The sequence below is a fragment of the Schistocerca nitens genome, chromosome 1 (assembly GCF_023898315.1).
Source record: "Schistocerca nitens isolate TAMUIC-IGC-003100 chromosome 1, iqSchNite1.1, whole genome shotgun sequence".
Lineage (NCBI taxonomy): Eukaryota > Metazoa > Arthropoda > Insecta > Orthoptera > Acrididae > Schistocerca > Schistocerca nitens.
Window position 1 is genome coordinate 562,522,493 of NC_064614.1, and position 27,526 is coordinate 562,550,018.

Here is a 27,526-nt window from a genome sequence, read left to right on the forward strand (position 1 = left end):
TGTCTCAGATGTTATAAGTATTGCCAGCGGCTGATCCTCCTTGCCCCACGTCCTGACCTAACCGCATTGCGTGCTGCGACAGTTTCCCTGCCTCTAGTATGAGTAAACTGAGAAACCACAGCCCAGTATTCTGGCTCGCAAACTCTAGCACAGCTACGACTACAACAACTGTCCGTTAACCACGTTCATAGACAACTGAGCAGATACAGAAAAGCCCTATGTAAAACATTTTGTTCGTGTCAACTACATTATTCAATTCAGGCGTTCTCCTGACTGAGGGCCTATCGGCGAACAATTGTTTTCAGAAAGCGGAAATGAAAGTTTGCACCACTCTCATTTACTATCATTGTCAAGTTAAACATCAAATTGAAATAAGTGCTGACGTAATGAACACTTTCGGAAAACATTTATTTAAGCTTTTTTATGATTCATACATATTTCAACATATAACATAATTTAGTTATTGTACTTAAGTGCCTTTCTCCGAAAGAACACAAAATGCTCTTGACGAAAAGTGAAAAGTAATATTAAAATGTCATATATGATGTGTTGGACAATAAATAAAATTCAAAGAACCGGAGTTTGTGGGTTCAAAATACATTTACAAGGAATTCGTTTGAATTTCTTCTATAACACATTCAAGCCAATTCCTGTCTGCAGGTGACATGAAAACAAGACGAGCTGTAACATCTCCCATTTTTGCTCATTTTATGCCGTTATATGGCGCCTGGTTCAAGTTAATTTCCGGTTTGGATTCCTTGTCAATCACATTTGGAATGGTATTTAAATCTCAGTGTAAGTTGTCGAACACATCTAGTATTTCATTTGGACACAGTTCTGAATCTGGAATATATTCTTCTTTGTTTTTTGGCTTTGCCCAGGATAGAGGCTTCAACACTTCCGTCCAAATCTTTATAATATCACGATCCATTACAACACTGAAAGGTTCAATTCAACCATGGTCTCCAGACGAGGTTTAGCAGTGCCAACTACTGCCTTTTTCTTCACGACAGTTTTAACAAGGTCAAAATTACGGTCGCAATCATTCAATGAATATCCTCTGACTGGGAAAATGTGGTCAGTGTCCACATTAAACATTTTTGCGAACCTCATAACAAAATACACCATGTACACGTTTATTGAGCTTATATTACTGTCCATCTGACTCATTAATCAGTCAGATAGAAATGAAATAACTGAGTTAGCTCCTTTCTTGACTTGTCTTTCCATAAAACTGGACAAGTAGAACGAACCATTATTACAAACGTGCCCGCATCTCGTGGTCGTGCGGTAGCGTTCTCGCTTCCCACGCCCGGGTTCCCGGGTTCGATTCCCGGCGGGGTCAGGGATTTTCTCTGCCTCGTGATGGCTGGGTGTTGTGTGCTGTCCTTAGGTTAGTTAGGTTTAAGTAGTTCTAAGTTCTAGGGGACTGATGACCATAGATGTTAAGTCCAATAGTGCTCAGAGCCATTTGAACCATTATTACAAACGTGAACATTAAAAAAAATGTAGCACCAGGGGAGGCATTTGTAAAACTGCAATGTCACATTCAGTTTCGGAACCGGCAAATTTTGAACTTTCTCCTGCGAGAAACTCTGTGAAGTTTGAAAGGTAGGAGACGACGTACTGGCAGAAGTAAAATTGTGAGGACGGGTCGTAAGTCGTGCTTGGGTAGCTCAGTTGATCAGTCTGCTTTCGGCTGCGGTGGGGCGAGGACGTCCGCTGCGCCCCGCCGTGCGCGACCGTGAGAGCTTGCTTGTGTTTACCTTCTCGCGGCGCGAGTTGTATTTGTTCCAAGTTCAGTGCGACTATGGCACACACATGGCGCCACGATACGATCAAAATTACTTTCTAACCAGATCACGCGCGTCCTCGAGCCTATGAAATAGAACAGCTCATACGTGACCATCTACGTTTAGATCCGGCGACTGTCGTCGGAATACATTTTCCAATAACGGCGACCGTGCTATATGTTAAAATGACCAGTGCAAAGGTCTGCACGACAGTGGTGTCTCAGTACTCGAACGCACTCAGATTCAAACATTCTGACGGGCATATCGGTGCAGTGACGGTGGATCATGCAGGCATGGGCCTAAGGACTGTAAGGGTTTTTGAACTCCCCTTCGAGGTCCCAGAGGCAGTTGTCAAGGACGCCTTCCGACCATATGGCAATGTCATCAGCCACGTTGCAGAAAAGTGGCAAACTTTCTCGACGTATAAGGTCTACAATGGTGTGCGCCGAATTAAACTTGAGCTCAAGAAACATGTGCCGTCCTATTTGAACATCGGTGGCTGTCGTGCAGTCATAATGTACGACGGTCAACCGCGTATCTGTTCCGGATGTGGGCAGGAAGGCCATGATCGATCGAGCTGCTTACAACGTAGATTTACGCAGACACCAGTGGGAGACTCCGTTTCCCCGACGGGAACGACAATCCTGCCCCTCACGTACGCTCAGACGACGGTGCGCACCATAGATGAGGACGAAACGGGCGATCGGGCACATCCATCGACGCCAGAAGGACCAAGGGAGGAAGAAGAAGGACCCCCGATGCCAACCCATATGTCGCCCCCTCCACAGCAACAACAGCAGCAATAGTCCCAAGGAATCCAGACGCAACATAACATTCAGAACGCGATGGACGTGGACGCGAACATTGTCCCGACCGCGGCTTTCGTAGCGGAAGGTGATACGACGCTGGATTGCCTCCCACATTCGGATACGGATGTCCACGTTCGGAAGCAGCGTTCGCCTCGACGACGCAAGCGACGACGGCGGACCCCTTCTGACGATTGCCTCCTACACACGGCCGGTCAAGAAGGTGACATCTCGTCAGACGGCATGGATGCTGCTCCTGCTGAGGATCTAAGTGGTCTAGACGGTTCACTTGCCCATACTACGAGTGCCCAGTTACTTCTTGCACCACAGATGCAGCAGGTCGCGTCGATGGATGGCGCTCCGTCTACTTCTACCAAAGACGACGTGCGTAAGAGAGATTTAGGTGCGGATCAGCTACACAGCATCGTGTTGCACCCACTGTGGTCGGACGATGTTGAGGAACTTCCTGGAGAGGGCACGGGTGACAGGGGAGGGGGTGGCGTTGGGGATGCCACTCCTAGCGTGAATGACGGGTTTGGTGGGTCCGGCATGTCTTGCGGTTATCTTCGATTGCCATGGCGTCTATCCTAGGTGAAGAGGCTAGGCAGCACACCTTTCGCCTGCCACAATCAATATCAACGCGATAAGGGCACCACACAAACTGACGATGCTACAACGCATGCTCGATGCGGCGGATATCGACCTGGCCGTCTTACAGGAAGTATGTGTCGCTAGTTGCCCTGACTTCTACGGATAAACCGCCCACATCTTCCACGCCTCTTCTACCGATTGTGGTGTGGCTGTCCTGCTACGGGACGGCTTGGCGGCTACGGACATACTGTACTTACGGAGTGCAAGAGCCATGGCAGTAACTGTCAACGGTGTACGACTCATCAATGTATACGCCCCTTCAGGATCAGGGAGACGGAGAGATCGGGCCCACTTTTTTTCGGAAGATATTACGCGTCTATTTATGGGCAGCATAGACGATATGGTGATCGGAGGAGATTTTAACTGTACGTTATCTCCGTCTGATCAGCAGCCACATCACGTCCCGTGTGCTGAATTGGAAATGCTAGTGCGTGACCTCCACCTGCTCGACACGTGGCGCCACATCCATGGCCCAGCTCCGGGTTACACCCATTATACAAGTCATTCGTCAAGTCGGTTAGACAGGATTTACGTCACAAGCACCCTTTCGACGGCGACGAGAGGAGCAGAGCTCTGGCCCACTGCATACACCGACCACACAGCCTATATTTGCACCATTGCCCACCAACCTGCACGTGTGTGGCGCAGTAGGCCCCCCTGGAAACTGAACGTCGCCCATCTGGACGAGCCGGCATGTAAAGGTGCTATCGAAGAGTCGTGGAACGCGTCCTTACAGCGTCGTGGTCGTTACCGATCGACCCTCAGTTGGTGGATTGAATGTGCGAAGCCTGCTCTTAGGCGCACCTTCATGGCTTACGGCCGGGAAGCGGCGGCATGGAGGAGGAGCACAGAAAACTTTTATTACACCGTCCTACGGGAATGTCTTGCTATGGAGCCCTCACCTGACAGGCAGATCATAGTCAATCGCGCGAAAGCGCAGCTCGTCTCCTTAGCACGCCATCATTTACAGGGCGCTGTTATACGGTCGCGTGCTCCAGACATAATACAATCAGAAAGGCCATCTATGCACCACGTGCTCCTATAACGCAGGAGGCGCCGTAGGGCACTGGTAACCGACATGATAACGGACGGCGGTCGACACGTGGTAGAACAAGCAGATATAGCAGAAGCGTTCTATGGGCATTAGCTCAACTTTATTCAGCAGTGCACCCTGATATGACGACGGTAGACACCGTTTCAGCACATGTCCACGGTACAGTTCCAGCAGACATGGTACCGACTTTACTGGGAGAAGTGACAGAAGAGGAAGTGCTCGACGCCGTTGGTAAAGGTGCTCTCCATAAATCACCGTGAATCGCTGGATTACCATTAGAGTTCTATCGATCCTTTAAACAACTTTTGGTGCCGTGTTGGGTTGAAATTTGTCAGGAATTGATGTCCCCGTGTATACCGTTGCCTGCACCGTTCCTGGAAGGACTGATTGTCCCCGTCCATAAGCCGAAGGGACGGAATCATGTCCGCGATTATCGCCCATTAACGTTATTGAACAGCGACTTCAAGAGCCTTCCGAGACTCCTATCAGAACGTATTGGCGGCACACTATTGCACGTCCTGTCCAGCGATCAGACGTCCTTGGGGGGGGGACGGGGGGGGGGGGGGACCCAACAACATCAGAACTGCGTTATGTCGTTACAGAGATCTCATCTCCCTTGCACGGGTGAGACGTCTGCCGGCAGCCCTGGCGTCTATCGACTTTAGCCAGGCTTTTGACCGTATGGGCCACACTTTCCTCACGGCAGTTCTACGGCGCATGGAATACCCCAACCCCTTTATCACAGTGTTGACACGCCTTCTGCATGGTGGTACTTCTCGAGTTCTTGTTAATGGAAGACTGACGGCACCCATGCCGATCCGCCGATCAGTACGACAGGGATGTCCATTATTAACATTGTTATTTGCATTGGCCTTAGAACCTTTGTTGTGTTGTCTCCGAGACAGGCTCACTGGGATACAGTTCGGCGGCTCCATCTATTGCTGCACCGCATATGCGGATGATTTGATGATCGTCATACGTGGAGCTGATGATATGGCTGCGACTTTGGACTGGATTGCAACCTACGGTACAGCCTCTGGTAGCCAAATCAACGTTGACAAGTCCGTCGCCTTGAGCATCGGGATTGGGCTACCGCAGGAACACATTGCCCCCTTACGCTTCAGTGATACTGTCCGCTGCTTGGGCTTAGATTTCATGAACGACATGCGACGCGCGACGACGCTCAATTATCGACGTCTTCTTAACCAAATTAGGGCTGGAATTGCAAATCAGCGCTTGCGATCCCTCAACATCGTTCAGCGGGCGTATTATGCCAGTGTATACCTTGCGTCCCGCATACCGCATTTTTCCCAAACGCTACCCATTCCGAAACCCTTGGCTCGTAGCATTATGGCAGCGCTGGGATACTTCGTCACCGCTGGTATGTTACTGAAGATCAGATACGTATCTCTTACCCTCCCCAAGGAAAAAGGTGGTCTCGGCCTAGTTAACGTCCATGATAGGACCATTGCCCTCTATGTTAGCTCACATTTATGTCTGCTGCGCCGTTGTCCTACGAGCCTCACGAGTCTGCTTCTGACGGCGCTACGACCTGCTTCACTAAGAGCGCCGGTGCCGCTACAGGACATCCCAGCGTCCCTCTTTTATATAGGATGTTTCTATTTAGAACAAAGTTATTGCAGTGTAGCGCTCACGACACCACGAATGGCCACAACTCGACGCCTATATCACGACATGCAGCAACGCCGCCCCCTAAATGTGGTCGAACTAAAATATCCTGACGTACGGTGGCACGTCGTGTGGAAGACTGTACACGATGCCATGCTTGATTCCGATGTTGTTTCCCAATTGTACGTAGTCGTTAATGGGAAGCCGGTGACGCAAGAACGTCTCTACAATATCCACATGGCAAAATCTCCCAATTGTGTGGGTTGTAATACAGTAGATTCTGACGAGCACCAACCCAGCTGTGGAGAGGCGGAACCAGTTTGGCACCTAGTGCGGCAGATGCTGGCTTATCTCTTGCGAGTTAGGCCGGAGCATATATCTGCACGCACGTTATTGTTTCCGGATGAGACATTTTACCCCAAGACTCGAACCAACTCCGTCACCTGGATATGTGGACATGCGGTCCATTACCTCTGTCGTGACGGACACAAGAATTTACTTGACTTCTGGCTCTATTTGCAAGAAAGACATCATGCTATTTCCGGGCATACCAGATATCGACAATGCTTCGCAAACTACCTATGGAGTGCCTTTCACAGCCCGCCGTGTAGCTGGAATGTTCCAGGCAGTGGTAGATGAAGTCAGAACGAACTGCAGACGATCATATATTGAACAATCTTTATCAGTGGGCGCAGTCGCTGGGAAGCCTAACTACGAAGTGGTAGCTTTATTTTCATGTTATTTATGTTTACTATCTTCGATGGTGTCTTCATTCTGTTTTAGTTTTCCAGGCTTGATTAACTATGACTGTTGGCACATTGGTATCTATATAAATAAAAAAAAATAAAATAAAAAACAATACACAAATAAAAAAATACCTTCCGCACCCTACTAGAAAAAAAAGTTGATAGAGTACTTGCCCGAGAAATGCAAAGGTCCCGAGTTCAAGTCTCGGTCCGGCACACAGTTTTAATCTGCCAGGAAGTTTCAAAATCAGCGCACACTATGCTGCAGAGTGAAAAATTCATTCTGGAAACCTTCACATTTGTATATCATTTTTCTGTGTGTTCCAGAGGCGAACTTGCTTTTCAGAAGCACCGAAGTTATTTAGGGTAACTGTTATTACTCAATATCACTCTATATTTAGAAATCATTAATTTACTCTAATAAAGCGCATGATCATAGACATATTTTTGTCAGGTGGTAGAATCCCTTGCTTGCACATGTAACTCAGCAGCGAGAGATCGTTTCTTCTGAACCCTCATTAAACAAAAATTTGTTTTAGTAACGTCCTTTACAGTTGACTACACAAAATAGGAGGCTATATCCGTGACCGAGCAAGAGCACTCCTATACTCTGACATTTCATTTGCCATTACCGACATTCATGAAGAATACGTCATTTTTGACATTTCGTTTGGACTGACAAACGCATTTTCACGACTAGTCCAGTCAGGAACCACACACAGTGGACCTACAGTAAGTTAGTCACCAAAATTGGCTTAAACTTTAGTCTGAGGCTCAGCTCACTCCGTATGTATAGAAGAGGAAGTAAGTCGTCCCTGCTTTTAGATCACGTCTGGGGCACTACTCACGAACCGCAGTTAATAATTTCATTACTCACAAGAACTGCGGAACTCACCGCCAACAGCATGTATATAACTGACGCAAGGACACAACGAACTTGGCTGGTCAGGCATCCTACAGATTGTTCCAACGCCACCACTCGCTCTGCTCATACCCCTATTCGTCGTTTCGGCAATAAAGAACTTTTTTGACTGATGCTTAACGGTATCCACCCCCTTCCTGGAGACTTCATGAGGTGGCTCGCAGGTTTTCTGTTTATGGAACTATTTTAAAATATTTCTGTTTGTTTGTTTGACTTCGCAACTACTGGTTTACTTTCATGTTATTCGACTCTTATAATTGTAATCTGGTTTTTGTAGACTTAAAGATAATCTTTCAGTTCTTGCATTTTATCCCTGATTCCTTCACAATAAAAAAAAAAGCTTCAGCATTGTCTAAAGCTTTCTCTAAATCTTCAGATGCAGTAAATGTAGGTTGACCTTTCCTTATTCTGTCTCCTAAGGTAAGTGGTATGGTCAGCACTGCCTCGCATGTTCCTATATTTCTTCCGAACACAAACTGATCTTCCCTGAGGCCGACCTCCACCAGTTTCTCCAAACTTCTCTAAAGGGTGAGAGCCAGGATTGTAGCTATCCCCTATGATATTCAATCTGTAGATTGAGTAAGCTGTCACAGAAACCAAGGAGAAATTTAAAAAGGCATTAAAGTTCAAGGAGAAGAAATAAAAACTTTGATGTTATTTTTTTGATGACATTGTAATTCTGACAGAAACGGCATGGGATTTGGAAGGCAGTCAAACGAAATGGATACTGTTTGAAAAGAGCGTAGAAGATGAACATCAACGAAGATAAAACGAGAGTAATAGGATGTCGTCGATTAAATCAAGCTATACTGAGGAATTAGTTTTGGAAATCAGACATCAAAACTAGGATACGACTTTTGCTACTTAGGCAGCATAGAAAATGATCACGGTCGAAGCAGAGAAAACGCAGACTGGCTGTAGCAAAAAAAAGGACGTGTGAAAAAGAGGAATTTGTTAACGCCTAAACAATTCAGGCAAGAAGGGACTAGAAGCTTTTGAAATGTGCAGCTACTGAAAAATGTTGGATATTAGATAGGTAGGTCGAGTAGTTAATGAAGAGGTCCTGAATCGAACTGGCGAAAAGAGAAATTTGTGGTACAACATGAGTAGAAGAAGGGATCGGTAAATAGAACGCATCCTGAGACATCAAGAAATCACCAGTTTAGTATGGGAGGGAAGTGTGGAGGGCAAAAATTGTAGAGGGCGACCAAGAGATGATAACAGTTAGCAGCTTCAAATCGCCACATATTCCAGTAGTTATGCAGAGAGGGAGAGTCGTGCATAAGACACACCAGAGAGGAGAACTGCATCAAACCTGTCTTTGGACTGAATATCTCAGCACATATGTTTAACTGCAATTTTTCTCTGCAGTCTTTGCTGCTATTTCAATACTGGCTATTACCTATGAGGTGGACTTGGACTGTAACTGTTTTATGTGGGTAACATAGTTCTTCACTGAGTCGAAATGCCGGCCGGGGTGGCCGAGCGGTTCTAGGTTCAAATGCCTCTGTGCACTATGCGACTTAACTTCTGAGGTCATCAGTCGCCTAGAACTTAGAACTAATTAAACCTAACTAAATTAAGGACATCACACACATCCATGCCCGAGGCAGGATTCGAACCAGCGGTTCTAGGCGCTACAGTCTGCAACCGCGCGACCGCTACGGTCGCAGGATCGAATCCTGCCTCGGGCATGGGTGTGTGTGATGCCTTTAGGTTAGTTGGGTTTAAGTAGTTCTAAGTTCTAGGGAACCGATGACCTCAGGTGTTACGTCCCATAGTGCACACAGCCATTTGAACCATTCTTTTTTTTTTTTTTTTTGTCGAAATATGTGTTGCGTTCTCGTATTTGTTGTCGCCGCTCTTCAGCATCAAGTTCACATATCTGAAAATTTATTAAGAGACAACGGCTAAATGAATCCCGCTAATATGGCGGAAACCGATAGCTTCTGCGTCATTATTCGGCACGCTCATTGCTAGCCTCGTCCAAGTCTATAGCTGAGTTGTCATTGCGGGTGGCTGCCATGCGGAGGATCCGGCTTCGGTTCCCAATACTGCCAGGGGATTTTTCTTCGTGAGAGGACTGGAACTGGGTGCGCTTAGCCTCGTGACGCCCGTTGATGAGCTATTTGGCCGAGTAGCAGCGGCTCCACTGTCACGAAAACTGACAACAGAACCCACACCCCACCGTTCCACATCCAGTGATGCAATGACGACATCGGCAGAGGATGGCACGGCGGTCGTTCGGTACCGATGAGCCCAACAGCACCTGTTGACGAAGCTTTTTTTTAAGTGTTTTGCTTCACTAGTCGCAGCCCGCTGGCTCTTAGCCGCCGACTGTGTTTCTCCTCCAGTTGGATGGCGATTGGGAGCTGGAGAGAGGGAGAAGCTAGTATCACTCGAATCTATCGCAGACGTGGCGTCTTTCGATGCAGTCGCGAATGTCGGTAGCAGTCGACAAACTTCAAGATGTGGTATGCGAAGTTTAAGGAAACAGGGAGCGAGACATCAGTGCACAAAAACAACTTATGTTCCGTGGGTATGAAGTCCATATCGTGCAGTCCCTCCAACCAACGGATTACAGTGCTCGTTATGACCCTGCTGCTGCCACGCTCGCTGAGACTGAGGAAGACGACGACTGTCTGAAATGTGTTCTTTCTTCAAATGAGGCCAGATTTCATTTGAACGCTTTTGTCAGCCGACAGATGCTAGGATCTGGGGTCCGAAATTTCCCATGCTGTGTCTGAGACCGTCAGACACAGCCCTAAGCCGAACGTGTGGTGTGGTCTTGAGCGCAATAAGATCATAGGACCTTTTTTCTTCAGTGATGGCAGTCATAGCCAATACTTATCTTGGTATGTTGCGGATAATTGTTCTGGCGCAGATACGGGATATTCCGCACTTGATTTTCCAACAAGTGGGGCGCCACCCCATTGGGAGTTAGATGTTCGTGTCTATTTGGATATAACATTTCCGAGAAGTTGGATCGGGCGTGGTGGTCCCATCAATTGGACTACGTGATCACTGGACATAACACCAAAGGATTTATTCAAATGGTTCAAATGGCTCCGAGCACTATCGGACTTAACATCTGAGGTCATCAGTCCCCTAGAACTTAGAACTACCTAAATCCAACTAACCTAAGGACATACATGCCCGAGGCAGGATTCGAGCCTGCGACCGTAGCGGTCGCGCGGTTCCAGACTGAAGCGCCTAGAACCGCTCGGCCACAGCGGCCGGCAAAGGATTTATTGCTTTGGTGTTATGACAAGAACCAAGTTTACCAAACGCCAATGAACGACATCGCAGCATTACGGGGCAGAACGAGGCCCACGAGAAAGGCAGGCCACAGGGCGTACGTCACGAAGATAGGCCGAGCTTGCTCAACTCAGCAGACAAACTGCGTTCCTATACCTGTTAACTCGTAACTAGGTGTGTTCGTACAAATGAGAATTGCATGTTCTACTGGAAGACACTATTGCGGAGTTTTACTGTTATTAGTGATACAAAGATTGGAAGTCCACAAGCCTACTGACAATTTATTACAGCTGTACTGGGGTATAATAAAATTAAAATAATGCGAAAACGGTTATCTGTTGCATAAGGCACCACATCCTGTATGACATGAGCACTGTTAAGCATAAAAGACTAAATGCTATAAACAAGCTGTTATATCATTTATGTCGAGAATTGATCTTAAATTTTGTTGTACGACTAGTATTCCAGTAGAAGATGCAGTTTTCGTTAGTACGTACACACCCAGGTGCGAGTAACAGGTGTAGAAACGCATTTTGTCTGCTGAGTTGAGCGAGCGAGCGACCTCAGGCCTAGGCCTACCTTGAAACGTCCCCCTGGAAAAATTATGAATGACTGTGCTGATAAACCTCTTACGTTATTTGATACAAAGACAGCTGAGTAAAACTGAACATACTCAGACAGTTCTCTCTTTACTTATTCTTAATTCTTTCACTAAACTGACACAAAATATTTTTTTAGTGCAACGCAATCTGACTTTCAGTAATCCCTACAAGAGAATGGCCCTGACTAACAATAACCTATACCTTTCATGAATCACTTACCTCACAAAAATTTTCGTTACCTCAAAAAAATTTTCGTTACTCGAACTACTGCAATACAGCGAGCGACAATACTGCCAGCTAAATAAGAGATTATAACTACTGAAGGCACTAACTACTGGACTACTGATAGGCATAGTTAGCAAATGAAATATTTTGATAGAGAACAAACAATGTATTTACCTTAATAGCGTTCAAAAGTCATAATTTTGTGACATCCAATTAAACAAATTTCCTTTTTCTGACGGACACACGTCCAGATCGTCCGCTCAAAACTCTGGTATCTCTCTCTCCACATCCACCACTGCTGGCGGCTCACCTCCAACGCTACATGCTGTTCACATCCAACTACCCAACACTACCCTATACATCCAACTGCCCAACACTACACAAGCGTATATTCCAACAATGCCAACCAGCCACAGACTGCACACAGCAGAGGCAGTGATTTTCATACAGAGCGCTACGTGGCGTTACCAACATAAAAACCTAAACGGCTCACTTACAACCTTTGTGACGTTCTCGAAGCCGCCTTTCTTTCTCGTGGGCCTCGGGCGCCGAACTTTTGACCTCAAAACATCCATCATTCACGAAATGTTGATCAACACAGTTGGAGTTGTGATATCGCCTGGATATCTTTCGAGCAACGAAAAGAGTACACGTCCAGATTTATTAAGTGTGTGTGTGTGTACACAAAAAAGCTTGAATGTATTACATGCACTTCAAGATAAAAGATGTGTGTCTAAGTTTCGTATTTTCTGCCTTATCCATGTTCGTAATCAGGGAAAGACTTCTGAGATACCGTGTATATTGCTGCGAGAAAATTGCGTGTAGTTTTATAACACGAACAGTCATTGTAGTGTTCGGTCGAAGATATCATAAAACGTAAAAACTTTGCTGTGAACCGCTACAGCGTCACCTGCGACTGTAAGGGGACGTCGTATTTTTGAAATGACGAATTCGTAGAAAAAAAGGAACACAGCCTAATGTCTGACGAGTACGTCGAAGTGTCCAGCTGCCCCGCGCCTCCGTGTGGGCCAAAACTGAGGAGACATATCAGCGTGCAGTCAGCCGCCACATCGTGTCCCGGGCAGCGGGCAGCGAGAGCAGGGTGCACCAAGCCAGCCGCAAGTCGCACAGTCGAGCGGAGCGGCTCTGACGCGTCCTCTTACACTCTAATGGGCTGTGTGCACACCGCAAGCTGGAAATAGGAGCGTCCCGCTTGCGTCATCGCGCTACATCGATTCCACGTGCACCTCTCCTGCGCAACTTCTCGACACGACGAAGTGTCAGATTCTGATAGGTCAGAAAGGCGCGAAGATGACAGGTGGTGGCGGATTCTGCAGTTGTTCTTACGCTTCCCGCAGAAACGGCCGCTGGTGGTTTGAGATACGAAGGTGACCTAGTGGCGCTGTGCTGTGGGGATGCACTGGTCATCGCTCACTTGCACAGCCAATACACTGAGGAGACAAAAGTCGTGGGATACCTCCTAATACAGTGGTGGACCTCCTTTTCCTTGGTGTAGGGCAGGAGCTCGACTCAACGAGTAGTTGGAAGTCCACTGCAGAAATATTGATGCTGCTTCCATAGCCGTCCATAGTTTCTAAAGTCTTTTAGGTGCGGAATTTTGTGCACGAACCGACCTCTCGATGATGACTCATAAATGTCAAATCGGATTAATGACGGGCGATCTTGGAGGCCAAATCATTCGCTCTAATTGTTTAGAATATTCTTCTAAACCAATCACGAGCAATTGTGGCCCGGTGACATTGCGCATTGTCATCCATAAAAATTCCATTCTTGTTTGGGAACATGAAGTTCATGAGTGGTTGAAATGGTCTCCAAGTACCCGAACATAACCATTTCCAGTCAATGATCGGTTCAGGTCGACCAGAAGACCCTGTCCATTCCATGTAAAGACAGCCCACACTATTATGGAGCCACCAACCGGTTTGCACAGTGCCTTGTTGACAGCATGTGTCCACGGCTTCGTGGGATCTGTGTCACACTCGAATCCTACCATTATGTTATACCGACTGAAATCGGAACTCATCTGTCCAGGCCACGGTTTTCCAGTCGTCTAGGCTCCAATCATAGCTAAAACTTGGTTCAAGAATCATGAAAGAAGGTTGTATACATGGAAAAATCCTGGAGATACTAGAAGGTAACAGATAGATTATATAATGGTAAGACAGAGATTTAGGAACCAGGTTTTAAATTGTAAGACATTTCCAGGGGCAGATGTGGACTCTGACCACAATCTACTGCTTACGAACTGTAGACTAAAACTGAAGAAACTGCAAAAAGGTGGGAATTTAAAGAGATGGGACCTGGATAAACTGACTAAACCAGAGGTTGTACAGAGTTTCGGGGAGAGCATAAGGGAACAATTGACAGCAATCGGAAAAAGAAATACAGTAGAAGAAGAATGGGTAGCTCTGAGGGATGAAGTAGTGAAGGCAGCAGAGGATCAAGTAGGTAGAAAGACGAGGGCTAGTAGAAATCCTTGGGTAACAGAAGAAATATTGAATTTAATTGATGAAAGGAGAAAATATAAAAACACAGTAAATGAAGCAGGCAAAAGGGAATACAAACGTCTCAAAAATGAGATCGACAGGAAGTGCAAAATGGCTAAGCAGGGATGGCTAGAGGACAAATGTAAGGATGTAGAGGCTTATCTCACTAGGGGTAAGATAGATACTGCCTACAGGAAAATTAAAGAGACCTTTGGAGAAAAGAGAGCCACTTGTATGAATATCAAGAGCTCAGATGGCAACCCAGTTCTAAGCAAAGAAGGGAAGGCAGAAAGGTGGAAGGAGTATATAGAGGGTTTATACAAGGGCGAAGTACTTGAGGCCTATATTATGGAAATGGAAGAGGATGTAGATGAAGACGAAATGGGAGATAAGATACTGCGTGAAGAGTTTGACAGAGCACTGAAAGACCTGAGTCGAAACAAGGCCCCCAGAGTAGACAACATTCCATTGGAACTACTGACGGCCTTGGGAGAGCCAGTCCTGACAAAACTCTACCAACTGGTGAACAAGATGTATCAGACAGGTGAAATACGCTCAGACTTCAAGAATAATATAATAATTCCAATCCCAAAGAAAGCAGGTGTTGACAGATGTGAAAATTACCGAACTATCAGTTTAATAAGTCACAGCTGCAAAATACTAACGCGAATTCTTTATAGACGAATGGAAAAACTGGCAGAAGCCGACCTCGGCAAAGATCATTTTGGATTCCGCAGAAATGTTGGAACACGTGAGGCAATACTGACCCTACGATTTATCTTAGAAAATAGATTAAGGGAAGGCAAACCTACATTTCTAGCATTTGTAGACTTAGAGAAAGCTTTTGACGATGTTGACTGGAATACTCTCTTTCAAATTCTAAAGGTGGCAGGGGTAAAATACAGGGAGCGAAAGGCTATTTACAATTTGTACAGAAACCAGAATCGTAGAGGGAGACCAAGAGATCAATACACTAAGCAGATTCAGAAGGATGTAGGTTGCAGTAGGTACTGGGAGATGAAGAAGCTTGCACAGGATAGAGTAGCATGGAGAGCTGCATCAAACCAGTCTCAGGACTGAAGACCACAACAACAACAACAGAAACCAGATGGCAGTTATAAGAGTCGAGGGGTATGAAAGGGAAGCAGCGGTTGGGAAGGGAGTGAGACAGGGTTGTAGCCTCTCTCCGATGTTATTCATTCTGTATATTGAGCAAGCAATGAAGGGAACAAAACAAAAATTCGGAGTAGGTATTAAAGTCCATGGAGAAGAAATAAAAACGTTAAAGTTCGCCGAAAAGCAAGACGAGGATAATGGAATTTAGTCGAATTAAGTCGAGTGATGATGAGGGAATTAGATTAGAAAATGAGACACTTAAGGTAGTAAAGGAGTTTTGCTATTTGGGGAGCAAAATAACTGATGATGGTCGAAGTAGAGAGGATATAAAATGTAGACTGGCAATGGCAAGGAAAGCGGTTCTGAAGAAGAGAAATTTGTTAACATAGAGTATAGATTTAAGTGTCAGGAAGTCGTTTCTGAAAGTATTTGTATGGAGTGTAGCCATGTATGGAAGTGAAACGTGGACGATAAATAGTTTGGACAAGAAGAGAATAGAAGCTTTCGAAATGTGGTGCTACAGAAGAATGCTGAAGATTAGATGGGTAGATCACATAACTAATGAGGAGGTATTGAATAGTATTGGGGAGAAGAGAAGTTTGTGGCACAACTTGACAAGAAGAAGGGTTCGGTTGGTAGGACATGTTCTGAGGCATCAAGGGATCACCAATTTAGTATTGGAGGGCAGCGTGGAGGGTAAAAATCGTAGAGGGAGACCAAGAGATCAATACACTAAGCAGATTCAGAAGGATGTAGGTTGCAGTAAGTACTGGGAGATGAAGAAGCTTGCACAGGATAGAGTAGCATGGAGAGCTGCATCAAACCAGTCTCAGGACTGAAGACAACAACAACAACAGGGTCCAACCGATATGGTCACGAACCCACGAGAGGCGCTGCAGGCTATGTTGTGGTGTTAGCAAAGACACTCGTGTCGGTCGTCTGCTGCCACAGCCTTAAATGCATTACTCAATATGCACAATGTTATGATTAGTTGATTCTACATTCTCTCCTTCATGATTTCATCAACTAAGAATTTTGTAGATTATTTCGCGATACCCCTTGGTAAGTTCGTGACGTTAGTTGGGTAATTTCGTTATAATGTATTAATTAAATAATGAAAGCATTGTATTTCCATAAAAGATTTTATTTTGATATTATACGACATTGAGGCTTATTTATGATAATGATAAAGTACTGACGAATTAATGAGCAAAAACATTGAATTGAATTTACTGATTAAATGAAAGCCTCATTTTAGTCTTCATCAGAAAGCTTTTGACACTTGTTACACATAAAAACGTCCTCACTCTCTTCAAAAGTATGTTGACACTTCGAATGGTACCACATGAAAAGAAAACTACAGTGAATCCATAGCGGCCCTGATTTTTTCCTCAAGTCTTCTAAATAACTGTGGCCACAGGATCCACATTTACTGTCATCCTTCATCCTCTTCTTTGTCACTCCGGAGGTGCTCGGTTATGGATTTAATGTATCTTCCTCTCGTGGTCTATCTATAAATCAATAAATTTCATTAAAATAAATAAACAACAACTCAAAGGAACAACTGTCAACTCTGTTAATGAAGCACGTGAGATAATATTTTAGAAAATTCATAGGCCTATCTCTGGTTCTTTTGGGAGCTGGTTCTTGAACTGGAGTCAGACATTTTACCTTGCTATTTGTCTATCTCCTCCGCTTTCATTTGTTCCCATCATCTGTTAAGACAGGCACAGCAAGAAGTTCATTCTCCTCTAAATGACTTTCTGAATCATCTAATGCTGGTTCCAGATTGTCTTCTGCAGATTTCTCTGTCAGCTTTGATGTTGCTGTTGCCTCATCAGTCACAGTGGCAGGATTAAATGGATATATCCCAGTCTTCCTAAAAGCTGATATGATGGTCTCAGGACTGAAAGCACTGTAGTAAGCAGGTTTCAACAGTTTGTGGCAATCAGATCTGATGGGTCTGAGACCTGGATTCTTGACCATGTAGCTATTTAAAAATTTTCCCCAAAATGTTTTAAGTTGCCTATATACCCCTACATCCAAAGGTTGCAGAATGTGAGTAGTGGGAGAAGGAAATGTCAGGAGAAAGATCTGGTTCTTCTTGGCCAGATCAATGACCTCCTCTGAAATATGCGATCCATGGGAATCCAGTACTAAAATTATAGGTCTTGCAGGAGGTATACATTGTATGAAATGATTGAACCATTCCAGGTAAAGTTCTCCATTTATCCACCCTTTTGGTGATAGTTTCACAATGGTGCCAAGAATTACGTCTTTCAGAAGATATTCTGACATTCGAACATCCTTAAATATCACCATAGGTGGCATCCAGTGGCCACTAGCATTGACACAGGCAAGCAATGTGTGATTTGCACCTCGATCAGCAAATGTTCTGCTATATACATACTTTTTGCCAATTGCTGTAACGATCTTGGATGCTTTCACCAGATATTAGAGCCCTGTCTCATCGCAATTCCATACTAGATCTGGACGACCTTGAACTCCTCGCCGGCCAGGGTGGCCGAGCGGTTCTAGGCGCTACAGTCTGGAACCGCGCGACCGTTACGGTCGCAGGTTCGAATCCTGCCTCGGGCATGGATATGTGTGATGTCCTTAGGTTTAAGTAGTTCTAAGTTCTAGGGGGCTGATGGCCTTAGAAGTTAAGTCCCATAGTGCTCAGAGCCATTTGAACCATTTTTTTGAACTCCTAGATCTGTGACTAATGCTTCTAATTTTTGATAAAAGTCAGTAATTATTGACCTATTTCCCATTGAAGACCTATAAGCAGCTATATTTTCAGGCTCTCTTAAGGTAAGCCCATAACGTGTTTTAAAATCTTCCCACCACCAGTCCCCTGCAGCTTGTTCTTATTCATTGAAGGGATGTTTCCTACCAGTTGCTGCAGCTATCTTATATGCCAGTTTTCGAATCTGAATTACAGTCAATCCGAATCCTAATTCCTGCAAGGAAAGTATGTAATTTTATATTCTTTGTTCCATTTGTAGAGGTAAAGCAAACGGTTTCCCTATTTTAGGTAGGCCTGCACATTCAACTTCAGTACTGCTAAGAAAGTCTTTCAGGCTAGACCATGGCACTTCACATTGCTTTGATTGCCTTGTAAATTGAGTACTTCTCCTCTTTTACCGACCTTGCTGCTGTAATAATATTTTGGTTGGCATATTTGCGATATTTTGGAGGAATCTAAAATGCAGAAGAAAAAAAACTGATTAAGTTCGTGATAACTTGGTTAATCCGTGATATGTAAAGTATATATTATCTGGTTTAAAATGAAGTGCTCTATCTATGCAACGGGCATGCTACTACAAATAATTAAATATTCGCTTTTAAATACGTTTATTAGCCAGTATTTTCGAAGACTGTCTAGGGTGGCGCAAGATTTTTACTAGCGCAGCTAAGGCTATTACGGCTAAACTAACGAACGCAAAAACACAAACCTTAATCAGAAAAAAATATTTATATCACATAAACAACTGTGCAAAATCAAAAAATGTTACCTTGTTAATATGAGGAGTAATCAGCACTTTGAAAACACGTGGGATTCTTCAGCGCGAAAGCGAAAGACAACTACCCCCACGGAAGAAAACAACTCACTGTGCTGCCAAGTCCACTGGTAGCGCGGCGTGAAGTGCCGCTGCAAGCCGGGGATATGTGCTGCTATCTGTGGGTCAGAGACTGCTTATCTAGCGTTGTTGATAAATCCGTGAAGAGGAATCAACAAAGTATCACGAAAGAAGCAATGCCACGAACTTACCAAGGTTTACCCTACTTCAAATTAATTTCTATATGTTTATTTGTGCATTTTCCAGGTGTCAGTGGGCCAATCTGAACCAAAGCCTACCTCGCTACGGAACGAGTTATTATATATTCGAGGTTCTCAGAATGCTGCCAAAATAAAGTACTAGATAAACATCCAAGTTGCTGACAAGAATGGAAAAGAAAATTGAGGATGTGTTAGATGACGATCAGTTTGTCTTTAGGAAAAGTGAAGGTACCAGAGAGACAATTCTGGCTTTGCTGTTGATAATGGAAGCAAGACAATAAAAATCAAGACATGTTAATAGGATTTGTCGAGCTGGAAAAAGCGATCGACGATGTAAAATGGCGCAAGATGTCCGAAATTTTGAGACAAATAGGCGTAAGCCATAGGGAGAGACGGGTAATATGCAATATGTACAAGAGCCAAGAGGGAATAATAAGTGTGGACGACGAAGAACGAAGTGCTCGGATCAAGAGGCGTTAAGGCGGTACTGTTCATTCTGTACATCGAAGGAGCAATGGTGAAAATAAAAGAAAGGTTCTCGAGTGGAATTAAAATTCAAGGTGAAAGGCTATCAGTGATACGATTCGCTAATGACATTCTGTCCTGAACGAAAGAGAAGAAGAATTACATGATCTGTTTGATGGAATGGACAGTGTAATGAGACCAGAATATGGATTGAGATTAAATCGAAGAAACACGAAAGTAACGAGAAGTAGCCGTAATGCGAACAGCGAGAAACTTAACATCAGGACTGATGGTCACGAAGTAGATGAAGTTACGGAACTCTGCTGCCTAGGCAGTAAAATAACCAATGACGGACGGAGCAAGGAGGACATCAAAAGCAAAATATCATTGGAAAAAAGAGCGTTGCTAGCCAAGAGGAGTCTACTAGTATCAAACATAGGCCTTAATTTGAGGAAGAAATTTCATAGTATATACGTTTGGAGCACAGCACTGTATGGTGAGAAAACCATAACAGAAGAGAATCGAAGCACTTGTGCTACAGGCGAATGTTGAAAATTAAGTGGACTGATAAGGTAAGGAATGAGAAGGCTCTGCGCAGAAACGGCGAGGAAAGGAATGTGTGGAAAACACTGACAACGAGAAGGGACAGGAATAGGACACCTGTTAAAAAACCAGGAACTGACTTCGATGGTACTAGAGGGAGTTGTAGAGGGCAAAAACTGCAGGGGAAGACAGACGTCGGAATACATAGGGCAAATAATTGAGGGCGTAGGTTGCAAGTGCTACTCTGAGAGGAAGAGGTTGGCACAGAATAGGAAATCGTGGCGGGCCGCACCAAACCAGTCAGAAGACTGATGACTCAAAAAAAAAAAAAAAATCTGCATACGAGTAAATTACAACAAAATACGGTAAACCTGTGAGACGGACTTATACACACAACAAAAAGAGTGAAACACAAGTAGGTGTTTCCTCTTACATTTGCCGGCTGCGGTGGTCTCGCGGTTCTAGGCGCGTAGTCCGGAACCGTGGGACTGCTACGGTCGCAGGTTCGAATCCTGCCTCGGGCATGGATGTGTGTGATGTCCTTAGGTTAGTTAGGTTTAAGTAGTTCTAAGTTCTAGGGGACTGATAACCACAGCAGTTGAGTCCCATAGTGCTCAGAGCCTCTTACATTTGAAACTCTTTAGTTTATCGTCCATGTCTTTCCGTTATGTTGGAGGCACACTGGAAACGCGAGCTATAGAATTATGTACACTTTTCTACACGGTAATTAAGGCAGTGTTAATCAAATGCTTGTTTTTCTGTCTGGTGTTAAAAGAGTGAAACAGGTAGTTGTCTTTCTGTTTTTATTTCGGTACTGTGGGCGAGTTTACTGGGTCTACCATAGATAAACGCCAAAACTGACACCTAATAGTAGAAGCAACAACGTTCCAGAACACATGGACCCGCAAACAAGCTGTTTGCTAGTTAATTTCGAATGTGTAGTTACGATCAGTATCAAATATTACAATAGTTAATACAAAAGTTTTTAACGTGAACTTTTCGATTAAGTGCCGTCTAGAATGAGATTTTCACTCTGCAGCGGGGTGTGCGCTGATATGAAACTTCCTGGCAGATTAAAACTGTGTGCCCGACCGAGACTCGAACTCGGGACCTTTGCCTTTCGCGGGCAAGTGCTCTACCAACTTAGCTACTGAAGCACGACTCACGTCCGGTACTCACAGCTTTACTTCTGCCAGTACCTCGTCTCCTACCATTCCGAACTTTACAGGAGAGCTTCTGTAATTGCTATCTGGTTCCTGTACAAATTGTAAATAGCCTTTCGCTCCCTGTATTTTACTCCTGCCACATTCAGAATTTGAAAATCGTTCAAATGGCTCTGAGCACTATGGGACTTAACGTCTGAGGTCATCAGTCCCCTAGAACTTAGAACTACTTAAACCTAACTAACCTAAGGACATCACACACATTCATGCCCGAGGCAGGATTCGAACCTGCGACAGTAGCAGTCGCGCGTTCCAGACCGTAGCGCCTAGAACCGCTCGGCCACACCGGCCGGCTCAGAATTTGAAAGAGAGTATTCCAGTCAACATTGTCAAAAGCTTTCTCTAAGTCTACAAATGCTAGAAACGTATGTTTGCCTTTCCATAATCTATTTTCTAAGATACGTCGTAGGGTCAGTACTGCCTCACTTGTTCCAACATTTCTATGGAGTCCAAACTCATCTTCCTCGAGGTCAGCTCCTACCAGATTTTCCATTCGTCTGTAAAGAATTCGCGTTAGTATTTTGCAGCCGTGACTTATTAAACTGATAGTTCGGTAATTTTCACATCTGTCAACACCTGCTTTCTTTGGGATTGGAATTTTTATATTCTTCTTGAAGTCTGAGGGTACTTCACCTGTCTCATACATCTTGCTCACCAGATGGTAGAGTTTTGTCAGGACTGGCTCTCCCAAGGCCGTCAGTAGTTCTAATGGAATGTTGTCTACTCCCGGGGCATTGTTCAGTGCTCTGTCAAACTCTTCACGCAGTATCGTATTTCTCATTTCATCTTCATCTGCATTCTGCTCCTTTTCCATAATATTGTCTTCAAGTACATCGCCCTTGTATAGACCCTCTATATACTCCTTCCACCTTTCTGCTTTCCCTTCTTTGCTTAGAACTGGGTTTCCATCTGAGCTCTTGATATTCATACAAGTGGTTGTCTTTTTTCCAAAGGTATCTTTAATTTTCCTGTAGGCAGTATCTATCTTACCGCTGGTGAGATATGCCTCTTCATTCTTACATTTGTCTTCTAGCCATCTCTGCTTAGCCATTTTGCACTTCCTGTCGACCTCATATTTGAGATGTTTGTATTCCTTTTTGCCTGCTTCATTTACTGCATTTTTATATTTTCTCCTTTCGTCAATTAAATTCAATATATCTTCTGTTACCCAAGGATATCTACTAGCCCTCGTCTTTTTACCTACTTGATCCTCTGCTGCCTTCACTATTTCATCCCTCAGAGCTACCCATTCTTCTTCTACTGTATTTCTTTCCCCATTCCTGTCATTCGTTCCCTAATGTTATCCCTGAAACTCCCTACAACCTCTGGTTCTGTCAGTATATCCGGGTCCCATCTCCTTAAATTCCCACCTTTTTGCAGTTTCTTCAGTTTTAATCTACAGTTCATAACCAATAGATTGTGGTCAGAGTCCACATCCGCCCCTCGAAATGTCTTACAATTTAAAACCTGGTTCCTAAATCTCTGTCTTACCATTATATAATCTATCTGAAACCTTGCAGTGTCTCCAGGCCTCTTCCGTGTATACAACCTTCTTTCATGATTCTTGAACCAAGAGTTAGCTATGATTAAGTTATGCTCTGTGCAAAATTCTCTTTCATTCCTTACCCTCATTCCATATTCACCTACTACATTTCTTTCTCTTCCTTTTCCTACTATCGAATTCCAGTCACTCATGACTATTAAATTTACGTCTCCCTTCATTATCTGAATAATTTCTTTTATCTCATCATACATTTCATCAATCTCTTCGTCATCTGCAGAGCTAGTTGGCATATAAACTTGTACTGCTGTGGTAGCCTTCGTGTCTATCTTGGCCACAATAATGCGTTCACTATGTTGTTTGTAGTAGCTTACCCGCACTCCAATTTTTTTTTTATTCATTATTAAACCTACTCCAGCATTTCCCCTATTTGATTTTGTATTCATAACCCTGTATTCACCTGACCAGAAGTCTTGTTCCTCCTACCGCCGAACTTCACTAATTCCCATTATATCTAATTTTACCTATCCATTTCCGTTTTTATATTTTCTAACCTACCTGCCCGATTAAGGGACCTGACATTCCACGCTCCGATCCGTAGAACGCCAGTTTTCTTTCTCCTGATAACGACGTCCTGTTGAGTAGTCCCCGCCCGGAGATCCGTATGGGGGACTATTTTACCTCCGGAATATTTTACCCAAGAGGACGCCATCATCATTTAAGCATACAGTGAAGCTGCCTGCCCTCGGGAAAAATTACGGCTGTAGGTTCCCCTTGCTTTCAACCGTTCGCAGTACCAGCACAGCAAGGCCGTTTTGGTTAGTGTACAAGGCCAGATCAACAATTATCCACACTGTTGCCCCTGCAACTACTGAAAAGGCTGCTGCCCCTCTTCAGGAACCACACGTTTGTCTGGCCTCTCAACAGATACCCCTCCGTTGTGGTTGCACCTACTGTACGGCTATCTGTATCGTTGAGACACGCAAGCCTCCCCACCAACGGCAAGGTCCATGGTTCATGGGGGTACGTCTTTCAAAACAGTTGAAAAACACTATCTCAATTTTGATACCTCTAGAATCGAAAAACTTTATAATAAAGAAATAGAGATAACTGTCAGCATATGATGGTCAAACAGTTCATACACAGCAACCTTAAATACTTATAGCAGTATCACTGATGAAAAAAATTTGCAATAAATAAATAAATAAGGAATAAGTAAAATATTCTCTGCCCGTCACATGTCATAGTCTTTTGAATCCCGACAACGTGATTAAGCGGCGTTTACGCGTGGAAAGTTGAATGGCACATTCCTCCACCGCCCCTTTCCTCTGGATCTGCCATTAACAGCATTTACATTGCTCTCCTTCTTGCCACTCCTCACTAAATAAATTTTTTCTGCTTTGTCTGCAACTTCTTTCAAGTTTTTCGTCGTTCCCTTTTATTTCTCGGTGTTGAAACCATAATCAGTCGATATCAATATTAAGATCGCACTGAAAAAAACCTATGAAACGTTATTTTCGAGCTGAAGCAACTAAACTGCACTGCACGAATTCTCCAGATCCGTCATATTTCGCGCTGCTTGAGTTTCAACGACTTTACTTAGAATTCGACTGAATTGTTTGTTTTGAACCGTGAATCGTGGCCCTGGCATGTCGGAGAACGCGCCTTCTCGATATCTGACTACAGCCGTTTTTCCCTTAAGTACTACTAAATACAAACTGGCGATTTATGTACGTTTTCTTTCCAACAAATAAAGCACTCATACGTAAGCGACTCGCTGTTCTGCGACCTTCCACTTCGTACGGCAGAAGCTCCGACGACAACACCGACAATGCAGTACTCAGTGTACCGGACGCTCCCCTCTGCGCAAGGAACGCCAAGAAGTAAACAGATTTTAGTTATGTCCTCTGCGAGTGACATAACTCTGGTTGACACGATTAAATTTTGAGTTAAAACTCAGAATGTGTCAGACTGTAAGCGTTTCAGTTCTGTTTAATTGACTGTAATTGGAGTCACTAATGACTGTGGTCGAGTTCAGGCTTGTTCTGCGCGCCTACGTCACGCATGGGCGTTCAGTAGCATTGCGAGCGCTCTGCTGTTTATGCCGTAGCTGAGGCGGACATTAAACGTGGTCGTAGCGAGCTGTTTAGCGCATTTCTATTCCATTTGTTGCGATTTGCAATCGCTGATTGTTGAGGTAAGTGATAAACTCTGCAGAAGCAAGCGATGCAGATAATTTGCGGTATATACGCTTTCTTCAAGCGGAAAGCACGCGCATGCACGTACCACAGCTGTCGTTTGGAATCGTCAATAATGCAATCCCCGCCTGTGCCTCGACATGCGCGAACCGCTATCGTTCGTGGATCGGAAAAGAGTGTCCCATACCTGACTATGCTCTCAAAGACGTGTTCACGTCAAAAAGTCGTATGAGTAATTGTGATATGTGAAAATAAGGCGTCATGGGTGAATATACCTAAAAGCGTAAAACTGAAGATTTGGAGGGGGGAGGGGAGGGGGTTTGAAATCCTCACACTGGGCGTCAAATTCCCTGGAGCCGGCCCTGTGTGTAAGGCAGTTCCTTTGATACGGTTGAAGAACTGGAGCAGCGAATTATTAGGTCTTGTCAAGATTACGAGAAGATGCGGAGGCGTTAGAAAGAATTCCGAATTAATTGTAGAGTAACATCCAAGAACGAGGGCAATACATGGAAAACTTTTAAGAGCTACTAATGTGCAGTACGCCGACGGCCTTGTCGGAATGGTAACATCTGTTCTCGTCAGATCAATAAAATTAAGCGCTGTCGGTCTTGGTTAACACTTGGATGGGCGACCGCGGGCCTCTGCCGAGCGGGGTGCGCTCAACCCTTGTGAGGCCAATTGAGGAGCTGTTTGATTAAGAAGCAGCGACTCCGGTCACAAAAGCTGACAACGGTTGGGAGAGCGGTGTGCTGACCACACGCCCCTCCATATCCTCATCCAATTATGCCTATCGGCTGAGGATGACACGGCAGTCGGTTGGTAATCCATTGGGCTTAGCGTGGCCTGTTCGGACGGAGAACTCAATGTGCAGTACATTGTAAGAAGTAAAATGATGAAGTAGTGAATGGCTGAAACATGAGACCAATTAGGTGGGGTTTGAATAAAAAAGGTTACGTTTCAAAATATGTTTGTTTCAGCTAAGACAATATTTCACACTGAAGTTAGTGGCCGCTTGTAACCACACATTCGCAATTTTCCCTTCAACGGATCCTTTGCGGACTGATGTTTACTGAAACAATTTTTCCTCTACTATCGTTTACTCCCTCCTGTGTCGGTTTTCGCTATTAATTATTATACACCACTAGAACGGTGGTTCCCAACCCGGGGAGGGGGGGGGGGGGGGCGTAGGAACAGTTACCGCCTGAGGGGCAAAGTTAAATATTCTGAGACGCAAAAACAAGTGCATTCGACTGTGTTTCGGTCACGAGACTAAATTATTTCTAAAATGTCATTACTATTTCCACTACATCATAAGACTGCAATATTGTTTACATACGTTACCAATAACTACATTATTTTCAAGGAGTAGTATTAATACGTGACATAATGTGCTGAAGATTACAGCTTGTGAAACAAATCTATGAACAACATTTTCCTCACAGAGTCCACCCACTACACACGTACTTTGTACCAAGCATCTATCACAGTAATATTAAGATATGTACCATACATTCGCTTAAATAGTAGTTTGATACATAATTTCATAGCGTTTTTGTTTGGCATGTAGGTATTTCGGTTGCTGCGGGTTTATTTCTCGATTGTCATTTTCTATTTGTCGTTCACGGTTGCTATTTGAGTTTGCATATTGTCATTTTGTCATTTGGAGATAGTGAATGGAGCTGTGGACGCTAGAAAATGGAGTGCCAAGTGGACAAATCGGAATATATCCGATATATTCTTCTGTTTCGGTTCATTACAAGGGTACAACAGCGGAGGTAACCAGAAACATTTGCGCCGTGTATGGGGACAATGCCATTGGAGAAAGTATAGTAATAAATTGGGTTTCTCCTTTTATTGGTGATCGTTTTGACATTACTGGCACTCCAAGTTCAGGAGGACTTTCGCGGTTTGATGAAGGTCGTTTAAACGCATTTATCCACAATGATCCACGTAAGTGCACTCCATAACTGTCAAATGTGTGATCATTCCACCATCGTGCGACATCTTCATGAAATGGGGGAAGGTTCACAAATCGGGTGCGTGGGTACAGCATGCTCTAAGCCAAAACCATAACAATCAGTGCGTGCTGTATGTGCATCTCTGCTTGCTCATCATCAATTGGCTCGTGAAGAACACCGACAATTCCTACCCCGTATCGTTACTGGTGACGAGAAGTGGTGTCTTTGCGCTAACATAAGGAACAGAAAAGAATGGTTGGGTCCAAACAAAGCAGCAGCTACCCGTACAAAGATCTGCTAGCATCCACATAATGTTATGCATCTGATGGAACAGCGACGGTGTGATATATTACGAACTGCTTCTCCGAGACGTAGCCGTCACTTCTGACATTTATTGTAAACAACTGAGACGTCTTGCAGACACAGTCCACGAACAACGACCAGGATGACTGCGTGAAGTGATGCTACTCCATAATAACGCCCGCTCGCATTCTGCTAGATTGACAAAAACCCCTATATAGGAGTTGGGTTTGGAAGTCATTCCG